Here is a 24,809-nt window from a genome sequence, read left to right as displayed (position 1 = left end):
GTTGTTTTGAGGCTCCAATGAGGTAATGTGTGTAAAGTGCATTTCAAACCTAAAGCAATATATAGACATTAGCTAGTATTACTTGTGAGATCAAAGGCAAACCATCTCCCCTTTTTAGGTCCAGTGTCTGGGCTAGATGGCCTCTGAGACCCAATCCAGGTCTAAATCTCTGCTCCCATGTCCCCGATGTATCCCTGGACTCTGATTTTGCCTTTTGTCTATTTCACACCCCCAGAAAAATAAGCCTGGTGTGAGCCAGGAGGGGGAGCTGGTGTATCTGCCAGAGATACACCAGCTGTGTGTGTCGAAGACCAGGTGCTCAGTGTGTGTATGCATGCGTGATGTGTGCCATGTGCCGTGGATATTTCAGAGTTCATAAATGAGGGGGTAGGTATAGTGGTATTCAGGTACCTGAGTGAGAGTGTGTGGGTGCTAAGGTGGAGGGTGGGGCAGCAAATCTGTCTTGAGCAGGTATAAAGGTTAGGTGTCTTTCAGCTCTCAATCTGACTAGAGTACATGTGCTTCAGGTCCCATGACCCTTAGAAAAAGGGTGCCAGTGGGAGGGAAGAAATCTGGTGCCTCCTGATTGAGATAAAAAGTCCTGACCTTCCCCACCCCCTAACCTAGCCAAAGAACAGGAAACAGTTGAGACTGGGGAGCTCGTATCCTTATTCTAGCCCAACTGGGTGGCCCTGTATCCCAGCCATGTCTATTCAGGACTCTGGGAGCAGGCTTGGCTCCTGGCTTCTCATGGATGTGCCTCCCAGGATATTTTCCCAGGAACAGAGAGGGCTTTTCTTCCCAGCTAGGCATGCGTGTCTGCTTGTCTCAGTTCACTAGGCCCTAGAGGGCAGGTCTTAGAGCTGCATCCTCTTGTTTATGATGAATTTCCTCTAACACCCCTCCCCAATTTTTCTGACAGCCCACTACCCTTTCTGATGGACAGAGTCAAGGTCAAGGTCAAGGTTGCAGGATTTCTTTCTGAGGATTAACTCTTTTAACCCACTCTCTGCCTCCATGCCAGGCTGTACTTATAGTCCAGTTCAGGTGTTAGTAAGGGGTACCAGAATTCATTCATTCACTCACTCACTCATTCACTCATTCAACAACCACTTATTAGACACTTACTACCAGCAGAGCACCTTGCCAGATGCTAGAGGAGACACAGATATAATGGCACTGTCTTGCCATTGTGGCTCACACATTGCCTTGTCTAGTTTGCCTGGCATCTCCAGCCTGTGAGGCTAAGGTATCTAATCTCCAGTACTTGCTAGCTAGGTGACCTCGATTAAATTACCTAACCTCTCTGAATCTGTTTCTTAATCTGCATGAGACATCTAATGCCTCCTCTTTTAGATGGAAGCTCCTTGATACCCCAGCTCCAACCCCCACTCTTAGCCATGGAGCCTTCTTGCCATTTTCCAGAGGAGGGAGCAGAAATGTGCCTGGAAAGCTCCCGTTTACACCCCAGCCTAACTCTGTGGACCCAGCAAGCCCAGTTCTCTAGCCACATCTGCTCCAAGTTTCAAGAGTCCCTGGGTCGGGGGCAGCTAGGTGGCACAGTGGGTAGAGCACTGGCCCTGAAGTCAAGAGAACCTGAGTTCAAATCTGGCCCCAGACCAAACACTTGACACTTTACTAGCAGTGTGACCCTGGGCAAATCATTTCACCCTGTTGGCCTTAGTTTCCTCCTACCTAAAATGAACTGGAGAAGGAAATGGTAAACCACTCCAGTATCTTTGCTAAGGGAACCACAAATGGAGTTACAAAGAGTCAGACATGACTGAATAACAACAAAATTTCTCTCTTCCGTGGTATCCACTCACAAGTCCTGAGTAAATAACAAGCACTTGGCAAATACTTGCTAATTGTGTCCCTTACGTTCCATTCATTGTAGAGCAGATTTAGAGCCAAAAAGATGTAAGAGATAATTGAGTCCAAACCCATTATTTTATAGATGAGGAAACTGAGTTCCCAAATAGCAAAGTGACTTGTCCAAGGTCACATAGGTAGGTAGCAAGTAGCTGAACTGGGATTTGAAGTCAAATTCTCTGACTTCAGATCCAATGGTTTTCCATTGCAGTATGCTGAATTCAACAGTTATTTAGCATTTTTTGTTTTGAATATATTGATCCCCTTCCATATGCATCTAGTTAACGCTTATAAGAAAGGACAAACAAGAAAGAAGCAGTTTAGCAAAAACTAACCTAAACATTCAATTCTGACTGTGTGTATAATATTCTATACCCAGAGTCCCCCACTTTCACAAATAATGGAAGGAGGGACTTTTGTATACAGAGAAATATAATATGGGGGCAAAGGAATGTTTTCTTCTAGGAAAATTTGAGGAAGCTGAGAATACTGTCAGGTAGGGTGTGGGAAGCAGGGAAGATTTCTTGCAGAAACACTTGAGCTGAGCCTCGAAAGAAGAGGTTTGAGATTTTAAACACCAGTGTATGGAATTTGTATTTTATTCTCAAGGAAATAGGGAGGTACTGAAAGTTTATGAAGAGGAATTGGCCTACCTCTGATGCTTATTACCTGTGCGACAAGTCACTTAATGTCCTTGAGCCTCAGTTTTCCCATCTGTAAAATGAGAAGTCAAGAGTAGATGGTCTTTGAGGTCCCTTTCAGCTCTAGGTTTATGAGTTTATGATTGTAATACCCCAAACATGTAAATCTTTAAGGTTTATGAAAGGCGTCCCTTTGCGCTGTGAATGAGGGAGTGTTTTATCCATATTTCACAGATGTGGAAACTGAGACTCAGAGAGAGTAAATAATTTGCCTATGATTACAATCCTAGTAAGCTTCAGTACTCCATTCTCTCAAGTCCAATACTCTTTCCACCACCTCCACCTCCCCATACTGCCCAAGTTGAAGAAAGGATCTTCCTCTTTGGCCTGCTTGTCACTGCATGCCAATCAACTGAGCTAACTTGCCCCAAGACTGGCTTGGCCAGGGGAAGCTGAGGAAACCATTCTCTTCCCTTTCCCATGGCCGGTTTCAGCTGAACCTCCTCCCCCTTTAGGAAACTTTTAAAAATCTCGTTGACAGAGGCAGAGAGAGAATGAAGATGAGATAGAGACATGGTGTGTGTGGGGGAAACAGAGAAACAGAAATGTAGAGAGGGAAGAAACACAGAAAGAGGGAAGCAGAGAGAGAGAGAGAGAGAGAGAGAGAGAGAGAGAGAGAGAGAGAGAGAGAGAGAAATAGAACTTGTAAATAAAATGTTAAAACCTCCCCTAAAAAATCCTCTCTTCCCTCCCCTGATTTCTCAGTCACATTTTAGCCCACCTTTTGGGGTGGGCTAGTGGGGTGTCTAGGAACCTAGAAGGAGAAGAGTTGCTTCTTCTGAATTCAATAATCTTTTATTAAGACCATGCCAGATGCCAGACACTATGCTATTGTGAAGGATAAGAAGGCAAGAAAAAAAAATTTAAAAGTTCCTGTCCTTAAGGGGCTTACGGTCTTTTGGGGGAAATAGATATATACACAGACCAGTAGATTCAAAGTAGCTTCAGGAGGAATAGAGAGCTAGAAGCAAAGGGCACGTGGCAAGCAGGTCTCTTGTAAAAGGTGGCTGGTACCTACACTGTGCTTTGAAGGAAGCTAGAGATTCTATATGATAAAGGTGAGGAGGGAAGAAATTCCAGATGTGGGGGACCATCTGTACAATGGACATGGAGGCAAGAGATGGGCTGATATGTACTGGGAACAGCAGATAGACCAGTCTGACCGGCTTGGGGGAGTGGATGAAAGTGGGTAATAATACTATTGCATTAGGGAGGTAGGCAAGAATCAAGCTTGTGGAGGGCTTTAAATGACAGGCTGAGATGTTTTCACTTTGTCCAAGAGGCCAAATGCAGCTGATGAAAAATTTGAAGTGAGATGGTTGGATCTTTTGAAGTTTTGGAAATACCTCGTCGTGGCAGTGTGGAGAATGCATCGGAGAGGGAAGAGATTGAATGATGTGGTAGAAAGAGCTCCGGTATCTCAGCACTCAGGGACAAGTCCCACCTTGGATGTTACCTGTGTGACCTTGGATAAGTCACTACTTCTCTGGGCCTCAGTGACATTATCTGCAATAGGATGGAATTGGACTGGATGACTCCTAAAGTCCCTCCCAGCTATAAAAATTTGAGACTGGAAGTAAAGAGACTGATAAGGAGGCTGTTATATTAGACTGGGCTACAGGTGAAAAGAGCTTGGAAGAGAGAGTGGCCTTATCAGATAGAAGTAGATGTCAAGAGATATCATGGAGGTAGAATCAATAAAACTTGGCAAGTGGTTTGTTATGTCGATGATGGAGAATCAGGCATGACATTGAAGTTCTAAACCCAGTGACTGGGAGGATGGTAGTGTCCTCGATAGAAACACAACAGTTTGGAGGAGAGATGATTTGGGGGAAAGGAGAAATTATATATGTCAGGCATGTTGAGTAGGATTTGTAGTGAACAGAATGCTTGACTTGGAACCAGGAAGATCTGGGTTTAAATTCTGCTTCAGACACTTAGCCATGTGATTTTGGAAGAATCATGGATGACATTCAAGGACCCTCCCAGGTCTCATTCTACCAGGTGGAGGTATTGAACAGGGAGTTGCTCATGTCCGCCTTTTCCATTTATCTGAGAATTTCTCTCAGTGAGCACAGGTCCCAAGGGGGGCACCCAACTAGCATTAACAGAACACAATGGAACCCAACGCTATTTGGCTGGCTAGTTTGGCTCTCCCAGTGAGAGCTTTCTGAAAGAATTGCCCATTAGAAACCCAGAAACTGGCTTCACCCGTCAGCTGCCCAGCATCCCCTTGCTTTCCGGGTCCCCTTTCCTCAAGACCTACCAATCCCTCTGTCTTTATTTTCTGTGCTTTGGACTTTCAACATTAGACTGGACCAAAGCCAGAGAAATGACTTCAGGGACTATTCCTTGGGCTGGGATGGCTCTTAAAGACAGATTAATTGTTCTGTTTTCATGTCAGCGGTCTCAGAGGGGCTGGACTATCTCTATCTCTTTTTAAGGGAAAGGGGTGTGTGTGTGTGTGTGTGTGTGTGTGTGTACACACACTGGGTGCCCTCATGAGGGTATGAGGGGTTGTCCAAAGGTTTTCATCTCAGAGTCTCTGCTCAAGGGTGAGGCTTGACAACGGATTAAATTTAGGAGAAGAGGGCCCTGGCTGGAAGAAACACGGGAGGGGGAGGGGGCAGTCGGCAGCAGCAGCAGCTCTGGCCAGGTTCGTTATGCTGCTAGTGTTACCCTGAAATACCAAAGTGAAAATTAGGCCGGCTCAAGTGTTGGGTGGGAGCGCGGGGAGTGAGCTGGGAGCCGCTGGGTGCGCGCTTATCTCTTCGGGATTGGAGGTGGGGGTGGGGGAATTAGGAGGGGTCTCCATGGCAACCAAGGCTTTGCCAGCCCCGGGTGTTGGTGCGGTGAAGTTGATCATTTACCCTTGACTTTTCCCAAACTCCTGGGGTGGGGGTGGGGGGAGAGTGAAAACAAATATTAACTGGAAGTTGGAACCCCTGGGCGCCTGGGCACCTGCGAGCCTGGTTCTACCATTACCATCACCACCATCCCGCCAACCTTGCTTTCTTGTATGGGAATTCGTGCAGTCCGGGTCCTGAGCGGCCACCGCCCTCAGCGTTGGGATGTCCGAGATGGGCAGCCCTCACCCTTCCACATGCCATCCCCTGCGCCGCCTCTCTCGCCCCCTACTCGGCCATCCCCGAATAGGACGTTGCACAGCGGCGGCGGCAATGCCCAAGGGGATCCCGAGGCTTCTCTCCCCTGCTGTCTGCTGTCCTGGGTGCAACCCTGAGCATGTGAGACGGGAGGGCGCAGGGAGAACCTGAAGGACCCCAGCAGACTCCGGATGCCATGCTCCCCTCCAACCCTCAATCCGACCCGCAAGGTTCTCTCGGACCTTTTGACCCATGTGGTCCCAATCTTTCCAAGTCCTCTATGGAGGGTGGGGGTCCCCGGGCCTCCTCGCGCTTATTTGTACTTGGGAATCCCAGGAGAGTCTGATTTCATTTGTGCCCGAGGGCACGTGCTGGCCGCCTGTCTGTCTGTTTGTATCCAGCTCCTGGGATTTTATGACGGTGACAGCATCAGGAAAGTATCCTAGCCATCGGGCAGCGAGAGCGGACACACTCACTCTCTGTCTCTCTGTCTCTTTGTCTCTGTCTGTCTGTCTGTCTGTCTGTCTCTCTCACTCACTCACTCACTCACTCACTCACTCACTCACACACACACACACACACACAGGGTGGAGAAACACACAGCCGCCCGCCTGCAAGTCCGGATGCTTAGAGGCGGCGGGCCCACCCACAGAGGGAGAGAGACAGAAAGAGACAGAGAGGGAGAGACAGACAGACAGACAGACAGACAGAGACGGAAAGACAGAGACAGAGAGACAAAGACAGACAGACACACACACACACAGGGAGGGAGAGGCAGAGAAAGACAGAGAGACAGAGAGACACACGCATTACACACACAGAGCGGGAGAAGGGGGAGATCGACAGACACAGAGACAGAGACAGACAGAGACAGAGGCAGCCTGACAGACACAAAGATACACACAGAGGGACAGAGATAGAAAGAAGGAGATACACCGAGAGGTAGAAAGATTGGCAGGGGAGAGTGAGAGAGATAGTGACAGAGATAGAAGAGAGCAAAGAGGGAGGGAGAAAAGAGAGCCTAGCCAGAGGAGAGAGGAGAGAGAGGATAGACAGAAGAGAAAGAGAAGAGCGATGAGACGGGGGGGAGGATAAAGAGAGTCGAGCGGGGCCACGAGAACAGAAGGAAGAGTGAAGAATAAGAGAAAGGGAGAGAAGAGAGATGGAAGAAAAGCGAGCCAAGAGGGGCTGAAGAATTGAGGCAGACGGACAGAGAGGGAGGAAGGGAGGAAGGAGGAGAGAGAGGAGGGGAGAAGGCAGTGGACAGAAACTGGGCTTTTGAACCCCGCGGCCGGCCAGGCTCAGAGAGGGGCTTGCTCGCCGGCTCCCCGGGAGCTGACCTCCTCCTGTCCCCCAGACTGAGAAGTCCGAGGAGGCGGCAGGACAGCCGGAGAGGAGAAGGGGGGCGGGGGCGGGGCGGGGGGGGGGGGGGAGGAGGGCCTGGGGGGGGCGGGGAGGGGCCGGTCCCAGGCGGGGGCCCGGGCCGGCCGCAAGAGGTGGGGGGGGTGGGGGGGAGGGACGGGCGCGGCTGGAGCCCGCCTCCTGGAGGCCGGGACGGACTGACGGGTGGACGGACTGACGGACCGGGGGGCAGCCCTGCTGACGGCCAGGGCTCAGGGGAGGGATCGGGCGCTCTGATGTGGGGCTTTGGATCGGGGCGGTGGCTTAGCGAGTCGTAGAAGCCGCGGGCGGGGGGGGGGGGCCGGGGCGGGGGCCAGGGCTGGGGGACAGGTGACTTTGAAGGTCGCTGGGAAGTGAGGGGAGAGTCACCTGATCGGGGCCGAGGGAGCCTCCCTCACCTCCGAGGCGGCGGGCAGGAAGCTGGCAGATGCGAGGGACGCGGGCACGGGAGGGCGCAGCCGGCCGGGGGCTGCCTTAGTCCGGAGCTGCGGCGGGCGGGCCAGCCCTCCCCACTTTGCTCCCCGCCGGGGCCGTGGCCGGGGTTGCCGGCAGCCTCCGCTATGTCCCAGCCCGCCGCCGCCGCCGCCGCCGCCGACAGGATGCACTCCAAAAAGGCGGGGATCCGAGCCGCCGTGGTGCTCATTGGGCTGCTGCACAAGTCGCGAAAGCAAAATAAAGCGAAAAGGTAAAGAAGGCGAAAGCCCTCCTCTCCCTCTCTGCTCCCCCTCCCCCAGGCTGACTCGCAGGTTCCTGATTTTGTTTTTCTTTAAAGTCATCTTTTCTTTTCCAGCTATGTGTGTTTATTGGGGGGGGGGGGCGCAGCCCCATCTGTGCCGTTCGTGGCATCACTGCAGCCTCTGAGCTGGCCATTGCCTGGGGGGAGGAGACCTTAGGGAGAGGGGAGGAGTGGGTGTCCCGCTTAGGCAGCGGGAAGGAGGTTTGAGAGGGAGAGCCCTGGAACTGGCACCCCCAAGTTTTCCCCTTTGGCCTCTTGTACCCCCATTCTCTCTCAGGGTTTCCAGTGCCCTTTCTCCGAGCCTGCAATGTGGGGGCATTGATCAGGTGCCCGTATTAGTGCCAGGCACTGTCTCTTGCCCAGAAGCCTGATTCAGGGGATGCCTTGATGATGCCATTATTTCTCAGCGACTTGATTTTTAGGAGAGTTGCTGGCTGAGGATCTGATCGTCATCTGTGCAGCCCCGACAGAGGGGAAGTTGTCATGTTGGTTCTGTCTTTGGGGCTCTCCCTCACTCTGCATCTCCATCTTGGGCTCTGGAAGCCTCTGCCCCTAACTCTCTGTCCCTGCTGATTGCCGTTTTTCCCTAGTGTGGCAAAACAGTCTTTCTTTTCTTTTCTTTTTCCCTCTCTACCTCGGGGAAGGTCTCTGCTACTTCCACCGGTTGGAGCTGTCTGAGAACACCCCCGATAGGGTGGGGAGATGGAGATTGGAGTGCAGAGATCTTGGAATCACGGAAAGCCTCTCCCTGCCTTTGGCTTTCTGGAGTGGAGTGCTGATCTGGGTGCCAGGCCTGAGCTCAAGGGCCCTAAAAAAGAGGAGATGTTAGCTCCGATCTGGCCTCCCTGGGTCAACTCCCCCCTCCTCCAGACCGTTCTGAGTTAACTACCCATGTGTCTTTGGGGATGGGAACACAAGAATTTCAGTTCCTATATTTGAAACTTGGCCTTGTGGAGGAGACACATCCTGGTGCCCCTGAGGTGTGGCTCAGTGCATTCTCACTTGCCTGGGGTCAGTTGTAGTTTGGGATGAAGTGCCTTGTGATTGGCACTTTTCCTTTGTAAAGGACCAGGGCTGAACTGGTTACCAGTGGAGAGGCAGCTTGATGTAATGGGTACAGTACAGGACTGAGAACCAGGAAGACCTGGGTTCAAATCCTGCCTTTGTTACTCACCAGTTGTGCGACCCTGGCCAGGTGACTTCATCTCTCTCAGCCTCAGTTTCCTGATTTGTAAAATGAGGGAGTTGGATTAGATAGGCTCTTAAGTCCCTTCCAGCCCTAAATCTATGTTCCTGTGATCCCTCTGATGCCTTCTTTGGGATTTATTAAACAGAGGCAGTTTGGCTCCCCAAACCACGGCTGTTTTCCAAAAGAGGGGCGGCAACATAGAATAGAAATTGAGTCTTCCAGCAAGATTCTGACCCGGCACCGTCTGCTGTGAGTTGTTCCCTCTTTGTCCTGGGGGAGGCAGTGTTATCCAGTAGAGAGCCCTCCCAGCTTCCACTGGGAGACCTGGCTCTTCATTCCTCGGATAGTCCTGCCGTGATGACTTCTTTCTGTCCTTCTATCTAGCATGGGGATGCTAATAGTCAATGTGCTTCCAATGATGAAAGGATCTGAAATACTCTGAGTGTCTCCTAGGCAAAAAAGTAGCCACTGTTATTAGTTTGGGTCACGCACAGTGGCAAGAGCCCTGGACCAAAAGTTAGAAGACCTGGGCTCTAATCCTAACCCTGCTACTAACTCTTTGTGAAACCTGGTCGTGTCTTTCTCAATTTCATCTCAGTTTCCTCATCCATAAAATGGGGGAAAATAAGACCTACCTGTCTGTTTCATAATGATGTTGTGAGGATCAGAATCACCTTGGATAAGTCACTTAACCTCACTGGGCCTCAGTTTCCTCATCTGTAAAATAAAGGGGGTTGGCCTAGATGATGTCTGAGGTGCCTTCCAGCTCTTGGTCCAGGATTCTATGAAAATACAGTTCAATTCAAAAGACATTTCCTAAGTACTTGCTATGGGGACTAAATGCAAAGGGAGATGTAAAGTTTAGATGAGACATGGTCCCTACTCTCATGGAGTTGACCTATAAGTTCATAACAATTGTGTAAGCATAGTTCTCTATGAGATCAAAGAGTGTGTGTGTGTTTGTGTGTTTTTTTGTGTGTGTTTGTGTGTTTGTGTGTGTATGTGTGTTCAGTCATAAACTTCAGGGGAAGCTTTTTGGAAGATCATACATCTACAACAGTAAGTGACTTCTCTGTGACTGAAGCTCAAATGACTTGTTCAAAGACACACGAATAGTAAATAACTGAGTTGGGATTTGAGGCCATGTCTTCATATTTCAAACCTTAAAGTCTTCCTCTACTGTACCACTTCACAGGAGCTAAAGAACAGAATAGGGAAAAGTATGAGGGATGTACAAACAAATGAGATAAGGCAGGAAAGATAGGGTGGTCAGACTCTAGAGGGCCTTGAATGCCAGGCTAAAATAATTGAACTTGACTCATTCAGCAAAGAAGAGTTTTGTGCAAAGGATTTTAGGACTAGATTGATGATGAATAAGTCAAACTATCTGGCAGTGATTCGACAAATGGTTTGGAGGGAGAGAGTAGAAGTGAGAGAACTTGTTTAAAGGCTATAGCAATAGCCCAGGGAAGTGGTAATGATGTTTTCCACTAGGAGAATACCAGTGGGAATACAGAAGATGAAATAGATGGGGGGAGTTGAGATTTTGGCAGTAGAATGAGAAGTCCTTGGATCAAAGAGATAATGGGTGTGAAAGCAGTTTGAAAACTGTGATTTGTTTACAGATATAAAGTGGTGTTATTATTTGGGGCAATGTAGGTTTCATTTTTTCCTGGTAGTGAGGATATATATCACCCCGGGCCACCCATTCTTTTGATCTCATCTCGGAGTTTAAGACCAAGAGACTGGTGGTTGGCTGCAGTCAGGGGCCTTGGCTGTGACTATAGAACAAAACAAAGCAACCTGGTTTCCCCCAGAATAAAACCTGTGACCTTGACCTCCTTTGCAGTGGGCAGTGTGGTGCAGTTGAAAAAAAGGTGAATTTCGAGCCATAGGGACCCTAAATTTTAATCCCAGGTCTGATGCCTGATATCTTTGTGATTTTGGGCAAGTCACTTCACTTCCCTAGGCCTCAGTTTCCATATTTGTAACATGATCATAGACCAGAGTGCCTTTCTTTTCTAGAGTGCTGGACTCGAAATCAGAACCACCTGAGTTCAAATCCCATCTCTGACATTTGCTATTTGTGAGACCCTGCTGGGCAAATTATTTAATATTTCTCAGCATCAGCTTCCTCATTTGTAAAATGAAGGGGTTAGCCTCTCTTCTCCTTGTCTCTTACCCCTATAATTCCTCATGCCATCCCTTTGAGGTCATGTTCCACGTACACTTTATATTTTGGAAGTATAAATTTTGCTTATCATCTTCCCCCCATTAGAATGTGAGCTCATATTTTTGCCTTTCTTTGAATTTTGAGCTCTTAACAGAGTGCCTGGAACAGAGCAGGCACTTAATAAATGCTTATTGACTGACTGACTGACCTCCCAGCTCATAAGTCCTCCATCCTTATAAACTTATGAGTAAAGCTGTGGAACTGGAAGAGATTTCAGAAGCCTTTGCTTCATTTGCCAGATGAGGGTCTTGTAATCCTCCATGCCCCCGAGTTAACCAGCCACAAACCAAGCAGGCAGCCTCAGGCTCTGTCTGGGCAGACTTCTGGGAAATGCAACAAGACAGAGGAGTATCTACCTCTGGGCATGCAGAGGAAATTTAGGAGGGGGGCAGGCAAAGGATTTATCCAGACTGGTTCCTCTTGACAACTCAGCCACATCCAAGGTTGGCAGCCTAAGCTGTGTGTCCCCCAGGTCCTTCCTAAATCCTCCCACCCTTCTCCCTCCGTCCCAGGCTTGCCCCCCATTCTGCCCTTCAGCCCAGCCTGCTCGGTTGCTGTCCTCAACAGTACCCAGCCTCTACAGCCTCAATGGTTGACATATCTGTGGCAAGAAAAGGATTGATTCATTTTTCATTTGGAGAAGACATTAGCTTCTCCCTCCCTGATATTTTGTTTTCTTTTTAAAAAGAGTTGGAATTGGGGGTACAGTGCTGGCCTTGCCAGTGAGGTCTGAAAGCAGGTGTTCCTTCCCCCCCCCCGCTGAATCCCAGCAGCCCAGCTCAGCAGATCCCCTCCAAATTCATTGCTAAAGGATGAGCAGTGCCCTGTACCCTTTTGCTTCTGCCACAGTCTTTCTAAACTCCATCCCAGGACCCTGCTGTTCTCACATGCTGCCTCTATCTCCCTCCACCGGGGGAGCAGTCTATGCATCGATCTCTCTGGTTTCTTCTAATTTACAGGGCCATGCAGATGACACTCTTGGTCTCAAGTGCTGGAGCAGTGACACTCATGCTCCTCGATCTTGTCACCCTCCTGCTGTCAACCTCCCTTCTCCTGGCCACTTGGGCCTGCTATGCCAGCCTTGGCGGGGGTGGGGGTAGAGAGAAGGTAGGAAGGAGAAGAGGGTGGACATGAATCTGTTGCTTATCTCAAGGATAGTATCTGAATCGTAAGACATAAACCCCAGGAGGACTCTCTCCTTGACACTACCCTGGAGACTCCCTTGGTATATTTGGGGGAGGCTGCTCATAGCTCCAGCCTCAGTTTCCTCACTGGAGAAATAGGGGAAGTAGTGGTACAAATCACCATGATGCTTACTAGCTGTGCAATCCTGGAAAGGTCACTTTGCTTCCCTGGGCCTCAGTTTCCCCATCTGTAAAGTGGGGGCGTTGGACTAGATGACCTCTGAGTTCCCTTCCAGTTCTAGACCTAGGAGCCTGTGACCCCCCCAGAGCTTGCATGAGGTCCCACAACTAATAGTTGTGGATTCAGGATGTGAACCCAGGTTCCCGGCCTCTAACTCCGTTTTCTTACCAGCCGGGTCATGCTCTGCCTGACTCCAGATCCGTCACTCTGGCCATGCTAATCTCTGCTTCACTTTACCTTTCATAGAATCAAGGGCTGGGGGGGTACTGAATAAATATCCGGTCCTGTCCCCTGCCTTCAGGCAAGTGACTAAGGAAACTACCCGGAACAGATGGTCAGCGCTTTTCCTCTCCCAGCTCTCCAGGGACCAGAGATTGGATCGTCATGTTTGTTGAAGGCCTGGTTCCTTCCAAATGTCATACCATCTCCTTTAGTTGGGAGGGAACCCAAGGACAAATTGATTCCTTTTAACCAGCTGCACGGTTCTGACCCCAGCAACAATTCTGGGAATTAAACGCTTGGGGGAGGGAAAATAGAAGGCCAGGGCAGGGGGGAAAAGCTGCATTGAATCAGAAATCCGGAGGTGACTCCATCAAACGACTCTGTGTGCAGGATGGTGTGAGATATGGAGCCAGACTGTGCCGGCAGCGTACGGGAGCATCAGCTTGCATAGATCATTTCTGAATGCTGAGCTCTTAATATTGAGTGATCCTAATCCGGGGAGTCAGGTGAGGCTGGCTCATTTGCAGTTAAATGTCGCCTTTCCTCTTTGGAGCCCAAGAGTTCTTCCTCCCCTCTTCCCAAATAACACCTTGGGAGAAGGCTGTGGAAAGAGATGCTAGAGGGTCTTTGTACGTGGTGCCTGGCACTAATAAATGCCTTGTAATTAATTAATTCATTCATTCACAGGCATTTGTTATGCTTGTCCTGCCCTAAATGCCAAATACCTTCTTCCCTCTAGGCACAGGTTCAATGTGGTTTGGTGGAAAAAATGTTAAACTTTGAATCCAAGGATGTGGGTTCAAATCCCAGCATTGCCACGGAAAACCTGTATGTGGGACCCTTAGCCTCTGGGGAGGCCTCAGATTCCTCAGATGTAAAATATGAGAGTTGGATTCCTTCATAACCTCCAACCTCCCTCCCAGCTTTAAATCTATGATCTTGTGAAGTTTCTTCATTTCTCTGGGTCTCCATGTCTCCCGATCTGTAAAACAAGGGAGTTGCACTAGATGCCCTCTGAGATCCCTCACCTCTCTGTCTATGATCTATGATCCTAAGTTTGGAAGATTCTAGTAGAATGGGATGTGAGAGATAACAGGAGTTGGGAGGTAGGAAGGACCTGCTGAAGGAAGCTTAAAGGTCAGAAGGAAACGGAGACCCACGCAAGTGAAATGACAGGCCCAGGGTCATACAGGGAGATCGTGTTGTATAAGCCCCTCATTTGCCAGCTGGGGTGACTGAAACCCAGAGAAGGGAAGGAGTTTGTCCAAGGTCACCCAGGTTAGACAAGGATAGAACTACAGTTTGAAGGGACAGCGCCTGGGTCCTGATTCCAAAATCCATTACTCTTCCTGCTCTACAAACCTGCTTTCTCCCCTTCACGGAGGGACCAAGCTGGGGTTTCACCTTGAAAGCACCTTCTGAGGAACATTGGTCTCAGCCTTGGACTGAGATCAGTGTTGGTCCTGGATGTCCTTGAAGCCAGGGTGGGTTGGGAAATTAAGTCAGTTACCTTCAAGCTTATCAATTACGGACACTGTGTCCCATGAAAGCTTGAGCCCCTGCCAAGTCCTCTAGTGGTCCCTGCCTTCTGGACTTGGTCAGGTGTCATATGCCCTTGCCTTCTGGGTCATTGCTGCTGGCCCTGATGGGGAGTTAGGGTGAGGGGCTGGCTATGTGTGTTTCTCCCTGAGGTTGGACAGAGGATCCCCTCCCCTTCTTTATTAAAAGTCCAAGGTTCTTACTTTTTTTTTTAATACCACAGGACTCAGAATTTTATAGAATTATAGATTTAGAGATGAAAGGGACCTTACGGGACATAGAATCCACACCGCTTCATTTTACAGATGATAAAAAAAACTGAGACAGAGAGAGTAAGTGACATGTAAGTGTCTGAGGCAGGATTTGAATTCAGGCTTCCCTGAATTCCATCATATGACACTGCCTCACAAGAGTTTTCTATTCTCTGGTTCTCCCCTCCTCCTCCATTTTTAAAATAAATCAAAGACCTAGTGGCATTAGCATCGATATGGGGACGTTTAGTTTGGGGAAGACTCATAGAAGACATGATAGCCCTCCCGTGAGTGACAGTGTGGTATAGTGGATAAAGACCTGGTTCAGATCTCATCTCATCTCATCACACGTGCTGTGTGACAGCAGGTAATTCACTGAACCTCTCTCTGCTCTGGGCAACTAACTCTCTAAGACTATAAATCACAGAAAAGGTGCCTACCTGCTTTGAGAGAGGAGTTTCCTACATCAGTTCAAACATAGATCTAGTCCTATCCCCAGGGAATATAAATTTGGCTCATTTGGTTTAGTTCCTTAGGGCAGAACCAGGAACAAGGGGTGGAAACTGTCAAGTTCGAGGTTGGGGAAAAAATCTTCCTATGGACTGGAGCTGTCCAGAAGAGGTGGTAGGTTCCTCCTCCTTGGAGGTTTTAGCCCAGGGCTGGTTGATCACCTGCCTGGTCCATTATAGAAGGAATTCTCTTTGGGGTATGGGTGAGACTAGAAGGTCCCTGATGAGGTCTATTTCAGTTCTAACATCCTGGTATTCTCTCACCTCAGCTCTACTGATTCACAGTTATGATCTCTATCTCCCACAACCTCAAAGCCCAAGGGGAGGTTATCATGGTGTAGTACAAATAGAATGACGTTGAAAGTCAAGTGCCCTGGGTTTTGGTCCCAGCTCTGCCCATACTCAGGCAAGTCAATTTATCTCTGTGGGCTTCAGTCTCTCCATCTGTACAATGAGGGGGTTGTGTCAGGGGCTGCCCAAGGGCCCTCTCAGCTCTAGCTGGCTAAGGTTCCGAGGAATTTACTGTCTTATGAGTGGCACATAATTGTAGGATTTAGGGGAAGCAGTTGCTTGTGACAAACCTAAACAAGTGTAAGTGGAGTATAAGTATGAGTTGGGTGGATGCCAAGACCATCACTGCTCTGGGGCTCTGCCAGGGGTATGTGGTGTGAGCTCCCCCTCGTGTCTCCAGGGGCAGCTCCCCATCACTGAACTATATTTGGAAATCAGATAGGTGGCCACAGCGTCCTTCCCCCTTTCAGGGCCTGCCTCTCATTGTAGGTAAAAGAAGGGAGCCAGTGATCTGCAGCCCCTCCTCTACTGCTATGCCATAGGCTCTACTCTGCGGATGCTCCCTAGTTATACCCCAATAGCAAAGATGGCCATTGGCCTCATGATATGGTAGAAGGACCGCTGCTGGGAGTAAGGAGTGTGCTTGGGTCCCATTGCTAGATTCATGGATGATAACCAGCTGTAGGACCTTGGGTGAGTCATTCAGCTTTATCTTAGCCTTGGTTTTTTTCATCTTGAAAAATGGGTATAACATCCTCCCTATTTGGGAGAAAAGGCAGTGTGGTATAGTGGATAGAAAGCTGTCCTCAAAGCCCCAAAGACCTTGGTTCATGCCCTTCCTCTAATGTGGACTGGTTATTTATCTCTAAACAAGACACATCATCCCTCTAAGTCTCTAAATTATAGGGAAGGCGGCAGAGTAGATAGAGCACTGGCTCTGGACTCAGGAGGACCTGAGTTCAAATGTGACCTCAGACACTTGACACTTATTAGTGACCCTACACAAGTCACTTGACCTTGGTTGCCTCACAAAAACAAAACAAAACAAAAAACAAAAACAATAAATTATAGGGAAGATGCCGACTTGCATTGATAGATGGAGTTTCCTCACAGGGCAGTGCCATCCAATCCCTGCCCCTCATGGAGTGATAGGGAGGCTCAGATCCTCGGACCGCAGATTTAGAGCCGGAAGGTACTCCAGAGGTCAGTTAGCCCAGCCCCCTCATTTTACAGATGAGAAAACTGAGGCCCAGAATGGTGATGTCACTTGATCGTGTATTTGAAAATACTTTAATACATATAAGCCCCTGATTTGGGCCTGGTCTAGGGGACAGGCTCTGCATCCGGAGTCGGAAACCTGGGTTCATATCCCAGCTTGGCCATTTACTCTGACTGTGTGATCTTCCATTTTCTGGGCCTCAGTCTACTTATCTGCCCAATGAGGGGGTTGGGCTAGATCACTCAGGCCTTTCCCGGCACTAAATCTATCATCTCATGAAACACAGGCGTAGGGGTGATTATAGGAAGCTTTGCTGTGATTTCTCTGGGGTGGCCTCCTCTTTTCCTGAGTCCTGGACCTCCCCATGTTGTGGACCAGGCATTCGGAGAGTGAGAAGGCCAAACAGGAAGATGATTTATCTGGTTGAACTTTGGACAAGCAAAAAGGGCCCTTGGACAAGGTCCTTTCTAATTGGAAAGGAGATTACTCTGCTTCTGTGTGACTAGGAAGCCCAGGGTGGCCTTTGTTTTTTAATAGAACACAACCAGGGATGCAAAGCAAGCAACAGTGGGTATAGTAAGTGATAATGAGAATGTACTGAGAGTTCCAGACTTAGAGCATCGACTCTTAAATATTGCACCAACACTCCAGAAGCTTTGGGTAGACTCCCCCAAGGGCACGGACAGTTGAGAGGGATGAGAAAGTCATCTACTGAAGGGGGTGGGGACCAGGACACTGATGCTTAATTTCTCACTCTACTGCCCCCCTCCATCATTGAGATGTTCTTAGGCAAGTCTCAACAGTGCCTTATGCAAAATGGGTATAGAGTCTACAAGCTATCTGCCATCAGTGTTGCTAACTACTGGGGAGGGTGTGTGGTTTAGTGGGAAGAGGATTCCGGGGCATCTGGGGTCAGATGACTTGACTCTACACTGCAGCTCACTTACCCTCCTCCCTAGCTCAGTTTCCTCATCTGTAAAATGATGGGATTGCACCAGACGACCCCTTCTAGTTGCCTTGTAGCTAGAGATCTACGGTCTTATTAGGTTTGTTGATAATATACAAGCCAGGCAGAAAAGGAAAACAACAAATGATGGAGGGGATGTGGGAAAATAGGGACACTAATGCATTGTTGGTGGAGTTGTGAACTGGTCCAGCCATTCTGGAGAACGACTTGGAACTATGCCCAAAGGGCTATAAAACTGTGCATACCCTTTGACCCAGCAATACTACTACTAGGGCTATACCCTAAGCGGATCAAAGAAAAAGGAAAATGACACATATGTACAAATATATTTATAGCAGCTCTTTCTGTGGCAGCAAAGAATTGGAAATTGAGGGGATGCCCATCAATAGGAATGACTGAACAAGTTATGGCATATGATTGTGATGGAATACTATTGTATTATAAGATAGTATGCAAACCATTGGCTGGTGGTACAGGGAAGATACAAGGCTGTATGTGCCAGTCTGCTTTTTGCCAGTGAGATCTTGACTGGTCTCTGGCAGACAAATTGCCTTGGTGATAAATTCCAGGAAGCCAGATCTGCCCAAAGCTGGCAACTGGTTCCAGGTGGCACCAGGGGTTAGGGCTGGCATTATGTTCTAATGGGGAGGACAAAGGGAGGTGCAGTCTGTTTTTTTTAAAAATATGTTAATCTAAGAGTAAACAGACCCCAGGCACCCAGTAGTAAGTTAGATTAGGATACTCACAAAGGTTGGTAGAATTCTATTTGATCAGGGACTGAACTCATAAGATGTTCTAGCTCTTTCTCTTTATGTGCCCCCATTCTCACTCTGGGGGAGAGGGACTGGCTTGGCCATAATAGTTCAGAGGACCAAAAAAAAAAAACCCAAATAAACCAAAAAAGGGGCAGCTAAGTGGTGCAGTGGATAGAGCACCGGCCCTGGATTCAGAAGGACCTGAGTTCAAATCCGGCCTCAGACACATAACACATAGCTGTGTGACCCTGGGCAAGTCACTTAACCCCCATTGCCCAACCAAAAAAAACCAAAACCAAACATAATAGTTCAGAGGCAGTGCCTGGAGTCCGCTTTCCAAATTGTGTGGCTAAGCCAGTTGCTGGGAAGTCAGAACTCGCTTCCCCATAGAAACAATGCTATGAATGTCATTGTCTCCGTACTCTGAACTCCACTTATCGCATCCTACCTGGGATTGTGGGTATTTGTGTTCATATCTTATCTTCCCACGGAGATTGTAAGCTCCCATGTAGACTTAGAGAACGAAAGAATGTTAGCCCTGGAAACTGCCTAAGAATCATCCAGTCCAGCTGCTCCATTTAAATTTTTCAAATGATTTTACTGAATTTTTAGAAAATCATTGATGCCCAAGGTCACAGAATGAATTATTGGATGCTAGGGGTTGTAGCTCTAAAGATGAAGAGGACCTCAGAGGCCCTCTAGGCTAATGCCCTCATTTTACAGATGAGGAAACTGAGGCCCAGAGAGGTGAATGTAAGTAGCAGAGGTCACATTTGAACCCAGGTCTTGGGATGCCATGTCCAGTACTCACAGAATCCGAGAATTAAGAGTTAGAAGGGACTTTGGAGGGCACCCAGTCCAACCCCTATCATGAAAGCAGAGGTATGATCCAGTCTCTGCTTGAAGAGGCAGCCCGTTCGCCCTTGGAGAACTTTCAGTATAGGAAGCCTTTTTTCCTGACATCCATCCTCCTTGCAGCTCCCACGCACTGCTCCTGGTTCTGCCCCAAGGAGCCGAGCAAACCAAGGTGAGCATCCCTCTTCCACATTGCCGGCCCTTCAGGTGCTTGAAGACACCTCTCCCACTGCCCTTGAGTCTTCTCTTGGCCAGACTAAATGGCCCCATTTCTCATATGACATGGACTCAAGTCCCTTTACTCTTCTGGTGGTTACCTTCTTGTCAATGCTCTCCAACTTACTGATGTCATTTTTAGAACTCAGTGCCTAGGACTGAACACAATACTCTACAGGAAAGCTACTGTCACCTTCCTAGTCCTAGAAGCTATGCCCCTCTTAATGAATTAGCTGCTTTGACTACTCTATCACATGGCTGACTCATATCGAGCTTGTGGTCCACTAAAACCCTCAGATCTTTTTCATGACAACTGGTATCTAACTGTGTTTCCCTCCTCTTATACATGTGAAATTGACTTTTTGTACACAGGTGCAAAACTTTAAATTTGTCCCATTAAATTTCATCTTATTAGATTCAGCCCAATGCTCTAGCCTGTCAAAATTCTTTTGGATCCCAACAAGCTAACTCTCCCTCCCAACTTTGTGTCACACCACCGTTACTTTCCAACAACTGCCCCTTTATAACAACATAATGACAACAGTTCAGCATATCTGTGTGACCTCACAACTTCAGCATCACACACTCATAGCCCCCCAGAATAGATGTTTCATCATTGGCGCCCTGGAACCAAGATTAGTTATGAAGCCATAGCATTTGATCTGGGTTTCAGTGTCTTTTGATTTTTCACTAAACAGGCTTATGCATCAATGAATGTGCAAAGCTCTCAGCATGCAAAACACAGAATGAAAAAGGAAGACCTTACATTCTACTGGAAGATTTTTACATCTTACAGTATTCTTCTCATTTACATTGTTGTTATCTTTGGGCCCATTCTTTTCAGCCCCGTCATTTTACAAATGAGGACATCAGAACCTAGGGAGAGCACATGACTTGCCCAGGGTCACACAGTGAGTTAGATACCTAAAGTATACTGGAGGAACATTCCGGTTGGAACCTAGCCATTTTTCACGACTAAAATGAATGCAAATAGAAATGACATCATTCATGAAGTCAGTAAATAGCAGAGCTGGGACCGGCGTTCCCACTGGAGCTCTCTGGCTCTCCCCACTCTACCACACTGCCTACTCCCACCCAGGGGAGTGAGTTCCTGCCTTATTTATTTTTATATCTCCCACATCCCCGAGCACAGCGCCTTGAACATAGGTGGCCAATAAGTGCTTTTTGGATTAAAATACGTAGTCAAGTTGCCAAGTCAGTCCACCAAAGCCTGTCTATGACCCTGTATCAGATTCAAACTCTACCCAACCAGCGGCACCAGGGTAGGGAGTGGGAGGCTGAAAGGTTTCTGGAGAAAAGAAGACTTGAAGGGGGGAGGGGTGGGCCATGATAGCTGTCTTCAGGGATTTAAAGGCTATGGATAGAAGAGAGAATAGCTCATTCTGTTTGCCTCCAGAGGGCAGACCCAGAAATAATGGGTACAAATAGCAAAGAGTTGCATTTATGCTCCATGTCAAGGGAAAATGTGCTGACAATGGGAGCCATCCAGAAGGGGAATGGGCTGCCTTGAGAGGCTCCCTTCACTGAAGGTCTTCAAATAGACCCAGATAGGTATGCCTTGACCCCACATAATTACAAATTGTTTTCCAGAATCTCCAGCACCAATATCTATCAGTGCGCCTGTCCTCGCACAGCTCCTCCAGAATTGACTATTTCTGGTTTTTAATCATCTTTGCCAATCTGTAGAGTATGAAGTAAAACTTCAGAATTGTTTTAGTTTGAATTTCTCTTATTATTAGTGATTTGGACATCATTTTAAAAAAATTAATTACTTTATTTTTAACATTCTTTTAAAAAATGTTTGAGTTCCAGATTCTGTCCCTCCTCCCTCCCCCTTCTCTACCCACTGAGAAGGCAAACAATATGATATAAATTATACATGTGAAATTATGCAGAACATATTTCCATATTAGCCATATCACAAAAAAAAGCAAAAAAAAAGGTGAGAAAATGATACTTCAATTTGCACTTAGAGTTCATCGGTTTTCTCTCTCTGGAGGTGGATAGCATTTCTTCATCATGAGTCCTTTGGAATTGTCTTGGATCATTGTATTGATTAGAGTAGGCAAGTCTTTCACAGTTGATCATCATGACAACATTGCTGTTAGTATGTACAATAATCTCCCAGTTCTTTTCACTTCACTTTGCATCAGGTCATGTAGGTCTTGCCATCTCTTTTTCCTAACCCTCCCTACCCCCAGTCATTTCTTAGAGCATGATAATATTCCATCACAATCATGTGCCACAACTTGTTCAGCCATTTTTCAATTGATTAGCATCACCTCAATTTCCAACTCTTTGCCATCACCGTAAGAGCTGCTATAAACATTTTTAACCATATAGGTCCTTTTCCTTTGATCTCTTTGGGGTACAGACCTAGTAGTGGTATTGCTGGCCCAGTTTTATAGCCCTTTGGGCATAGTTCCAAATTGTTCTCCAGAATGGTCAGATCAGTTCACAACTTCACCAACAGTGTATTAGTGGCTCTGTTTCCCCCCAAACCCTCCAGCATTTGTCATTTCTGATAAATGTGAGGTGGTACCTGAGAATTGTTTTAATTTGCCTTTCTCTAACTACTACTGATTTAGAGCATTTTTTCATATGACTATAGATAGCTTTGATTTCTTCTGAAAACTAACTGTTCATATCCTTTGACCATTTATTAAGTGGGGGAATGGCTCTTATTTTTATAAATTTGACTCAGTTGCCCACATATTTGAGAAATAAGGCCTTTATCAGAGAAATTTGCTGTGAAATTTTTTGATATTACTTCATTGTTTTTGGTATTTTTAGCAAAATGTAGTTTCCCTGATTATCTCATTCAATTAAGTCTCTTTGCTTTTGCTTTGTCTGAGATCATGATTGCTACCCCTGCCCTCTTCAGAACGGATTCTTCTCCAGCCCTTCATTTCAACTCTGTGTGTGTCTTTTTGTCCCGAATGTGTCTCATATACAAAACGCATTGTTGGATTCCACTTTTTAATCCATTCTGCTATCTTCTTCCCTTCTATGGGTTAGCTTATCCCATTCACATTTACAGTTTATGACCGCTGTTTACTTCCCTCGATCCCATTTTCCTGCTTTCCTTTTCTTTCTCTTTTTATCCTGTCCTTCCTCCACAGTCTGCCTTATTTCCAACCACTGCTTCCCCCAATCTGCCCTCCCACCCACCATTCTTTCCCCCACACCTCTTATCCCCTTCCCCTCCAGTCTCCTGATTGGGTAAGATATCCAACTGATTGTATATATTTCTTCATCCCTCTTTGAACCAATTCTGATGAGAGTGAGGTTCAAGCATTGCACCCCCTCCCCCATTTTCTCCTCCACTCTAAATGCTCTTCCTTGCACACCTCCTTTATGTGAGAAAATTTGCTTGGTTCTCCCTCCCCCTTTCCCTCTCTCCTAGTGCATCCTTCTTTCTTACCCTTCAGGCTTTTTTGTGTTGCTGTTTTCAGAGCTAGTTCTGAGCATCTGCAAGCTTTCAGTGTTTCCAAGGTGATGTGCTTCTGGGATCACACAAGGTGTGGTCACTGCTGTCCTGGTCTGTGCTCTGGCCTTTACCCAGAAAGAGCCCCTGCTTCCCTTCAGCCGCAATACTAGTGCTCTTCTTGGCCCTGGAATTGTGACTAAGTCCCCTGCTCCTTTGGGACCAATCACAGGTGCTCCTCTCCATCCTGGAACTATGACCCAGAACTGTATATAGGCAATAGAGTTGCCAATCAGCACCAGCTGCTGGTGCCAGCTGGCAAAGGGTCCCCTGTAATCTCTTTCTGACCAGTTGTCCGACCCCCTTACTGTCTCTGGGCTGCAAACTCTGGGAAGCTGCTGCTACTGAGACTGCTGCCATCATGGCCACCTTCAAGGCCCAATGCTGGTACTCCTGCTGCGCTCCCCATCTGTGCCCACCCTGGTACTACAGACCTCTTCTTTGGACTTCCTAAGTTGTCTCCCTTTGGCCTTTTGTTGGCTCTGACCCTCCAAAATTTGATTTGAGGAGTCATTTTAAAGTTGTTTGTTGGAAGAGTTCAACTGGTCCTGGCCTATCCTCTGCCATCTTCCGGATATTGTTTTCATATGACTGTTGATAGTTAAAATTTCTTCTGCTGAAAACTGTTTATATTCTTTGACACACTGTCCCATTCCCCCCGCCCCCCAAACTTGTCCATTGTGGAATGAATGGCTCTTGATCTCATATATTTGTGCCAATTACCTGCGTACCTTGGATATCAGACTTGGGTATGAGACTTTTATGAGAGCCATTTGATGCAAAGCCAATGCCTTTTCCACCACACTGAAACTACCTCATTCATTCAAGCAAATTAGGTTGGGTTAGAAAGCCAGAGTTCTGAATAAAAACCAGAAAACTCTTTCCCCAAGGGCGAATCTGGTCAAATGCTTTCCTCCACTGTGAGATTCTGGGGGTGTGGGTATCACAGAGGACACTGGGTATAGTCCTGGCAGTGGTACAGTCCAGAGGGGCGGGGAGGAACTGGGTGTGGCTCATGTGCCCCACAAACTGTCTTTGTTCTATGGAAGATCTCTGACTCTGCCTTGGACTGGGCAATCCTCCTGGTGGGTGTCCAGAACAGAAGGGAGTGCTCAGTGCAGGGGAGAGTACTTAAAAGCTTTGAGTATCTCTTGTGAGTGCTCACTTAATGTCTCACAATGTGTTATCTTTCCCACACGTGTGGGCTCAGGAAAAAATATTTTGTCAGCACCAAACAGTCCCATCCAAAAAAGGCCAAGAGGAAGGTGGGTGGTGCCTGCCAGGGCCCCCATCACGGGAATCCTGTAGGAACTGTTAGATGAATATGGGCGTGCCTGGGACAGCCCTCTGGTGAAGGGGGCAGGGGCGATTGTGGTGGGGGCAGCACAGCTGTAAGGGTGCTTTGATTCAGTCTGGTTTTTGCTGCCTTCCTAGGTGGCCTATGGTTTCCATTGCTGCTAGTTTGAAGCAATTCTCTGACTTGGCTTTGGAGAGAGGACACTCAAAGTTTAGTGTGGGATGGGTCTCCTTAGGATGTTTCAGAAATGGATGCCATTGATGGTTGGGTATCCCCATAACGTTGAACATGGCTTATCATCCAAGTGATTCTGAGGCTACTCCCCATTTTACAGCTGAAGAAACTGAGGTCTAGAAAGGCCCCGTCAATAGTATTGCTCTGCTTGTTTTGGAATATGGAGCTCATGTTGCTAACCTCATTGTCTGTAGGACACAGATTTCAAGTTGCTTTTCCTAGTAATGAGGATGGATTACACAGAGGCATCCATGCTATCTCATGATTCAGTTCACACATTTGGGAAATCACAGGACTTAGATGTTGGAAACGTCCTAAAGATCACCTAGTCCAGGGGGTCCATGA

General features: G+C 47.7%; 1 protein-coding gene across 5 annotated transcripts in view; it reads left to right on the top strand.

The window, feature by feature from the left end:
• RAP1GAP2 (RAP1 GTPase activating protein 2) overlaps positions 1–24,809 on the top strand; it is a 229,613-nt gene that overhangs the window by 51,005 nt on the left and 153,799 nt on the right. The window contains exon 1 of one of the 5 annotated variants that reach the window (XM_027861784.1): positions 7,696–7,763. The exons of the other annotated variants lie outside the window; for them this stretch is intronic. The gene's annotated coding sequence lies outside the window, so the exon portion shown is untranslated. Of the gene's footprint in view, positions 1–7,695; positions 7,764–24,809 lie in introns of those variants that run through there. 5 annotated transcript variants of the gene reach the window in all.

This window comes from Vombatus ursinus, unplaced genomic scaffold (assembly GCF_900497805.2).
Source record: "Vombatus ursinus unplaced genomic scaffold, bare-nosed wombat genome assembly UNPS02014768.1, whole genome shotgun sequence".
Lineage (NCBI taxonomy): Eukaryota > Metazoa > Chordata > Mammalia > Diprotodontia > Vombatidae > Vombatus > Vombatus ursinus.
Note: the sequence above shows the minus strand (reverse complement) of the source record. Positions and strands in the feature narration are given on the sequence as shown.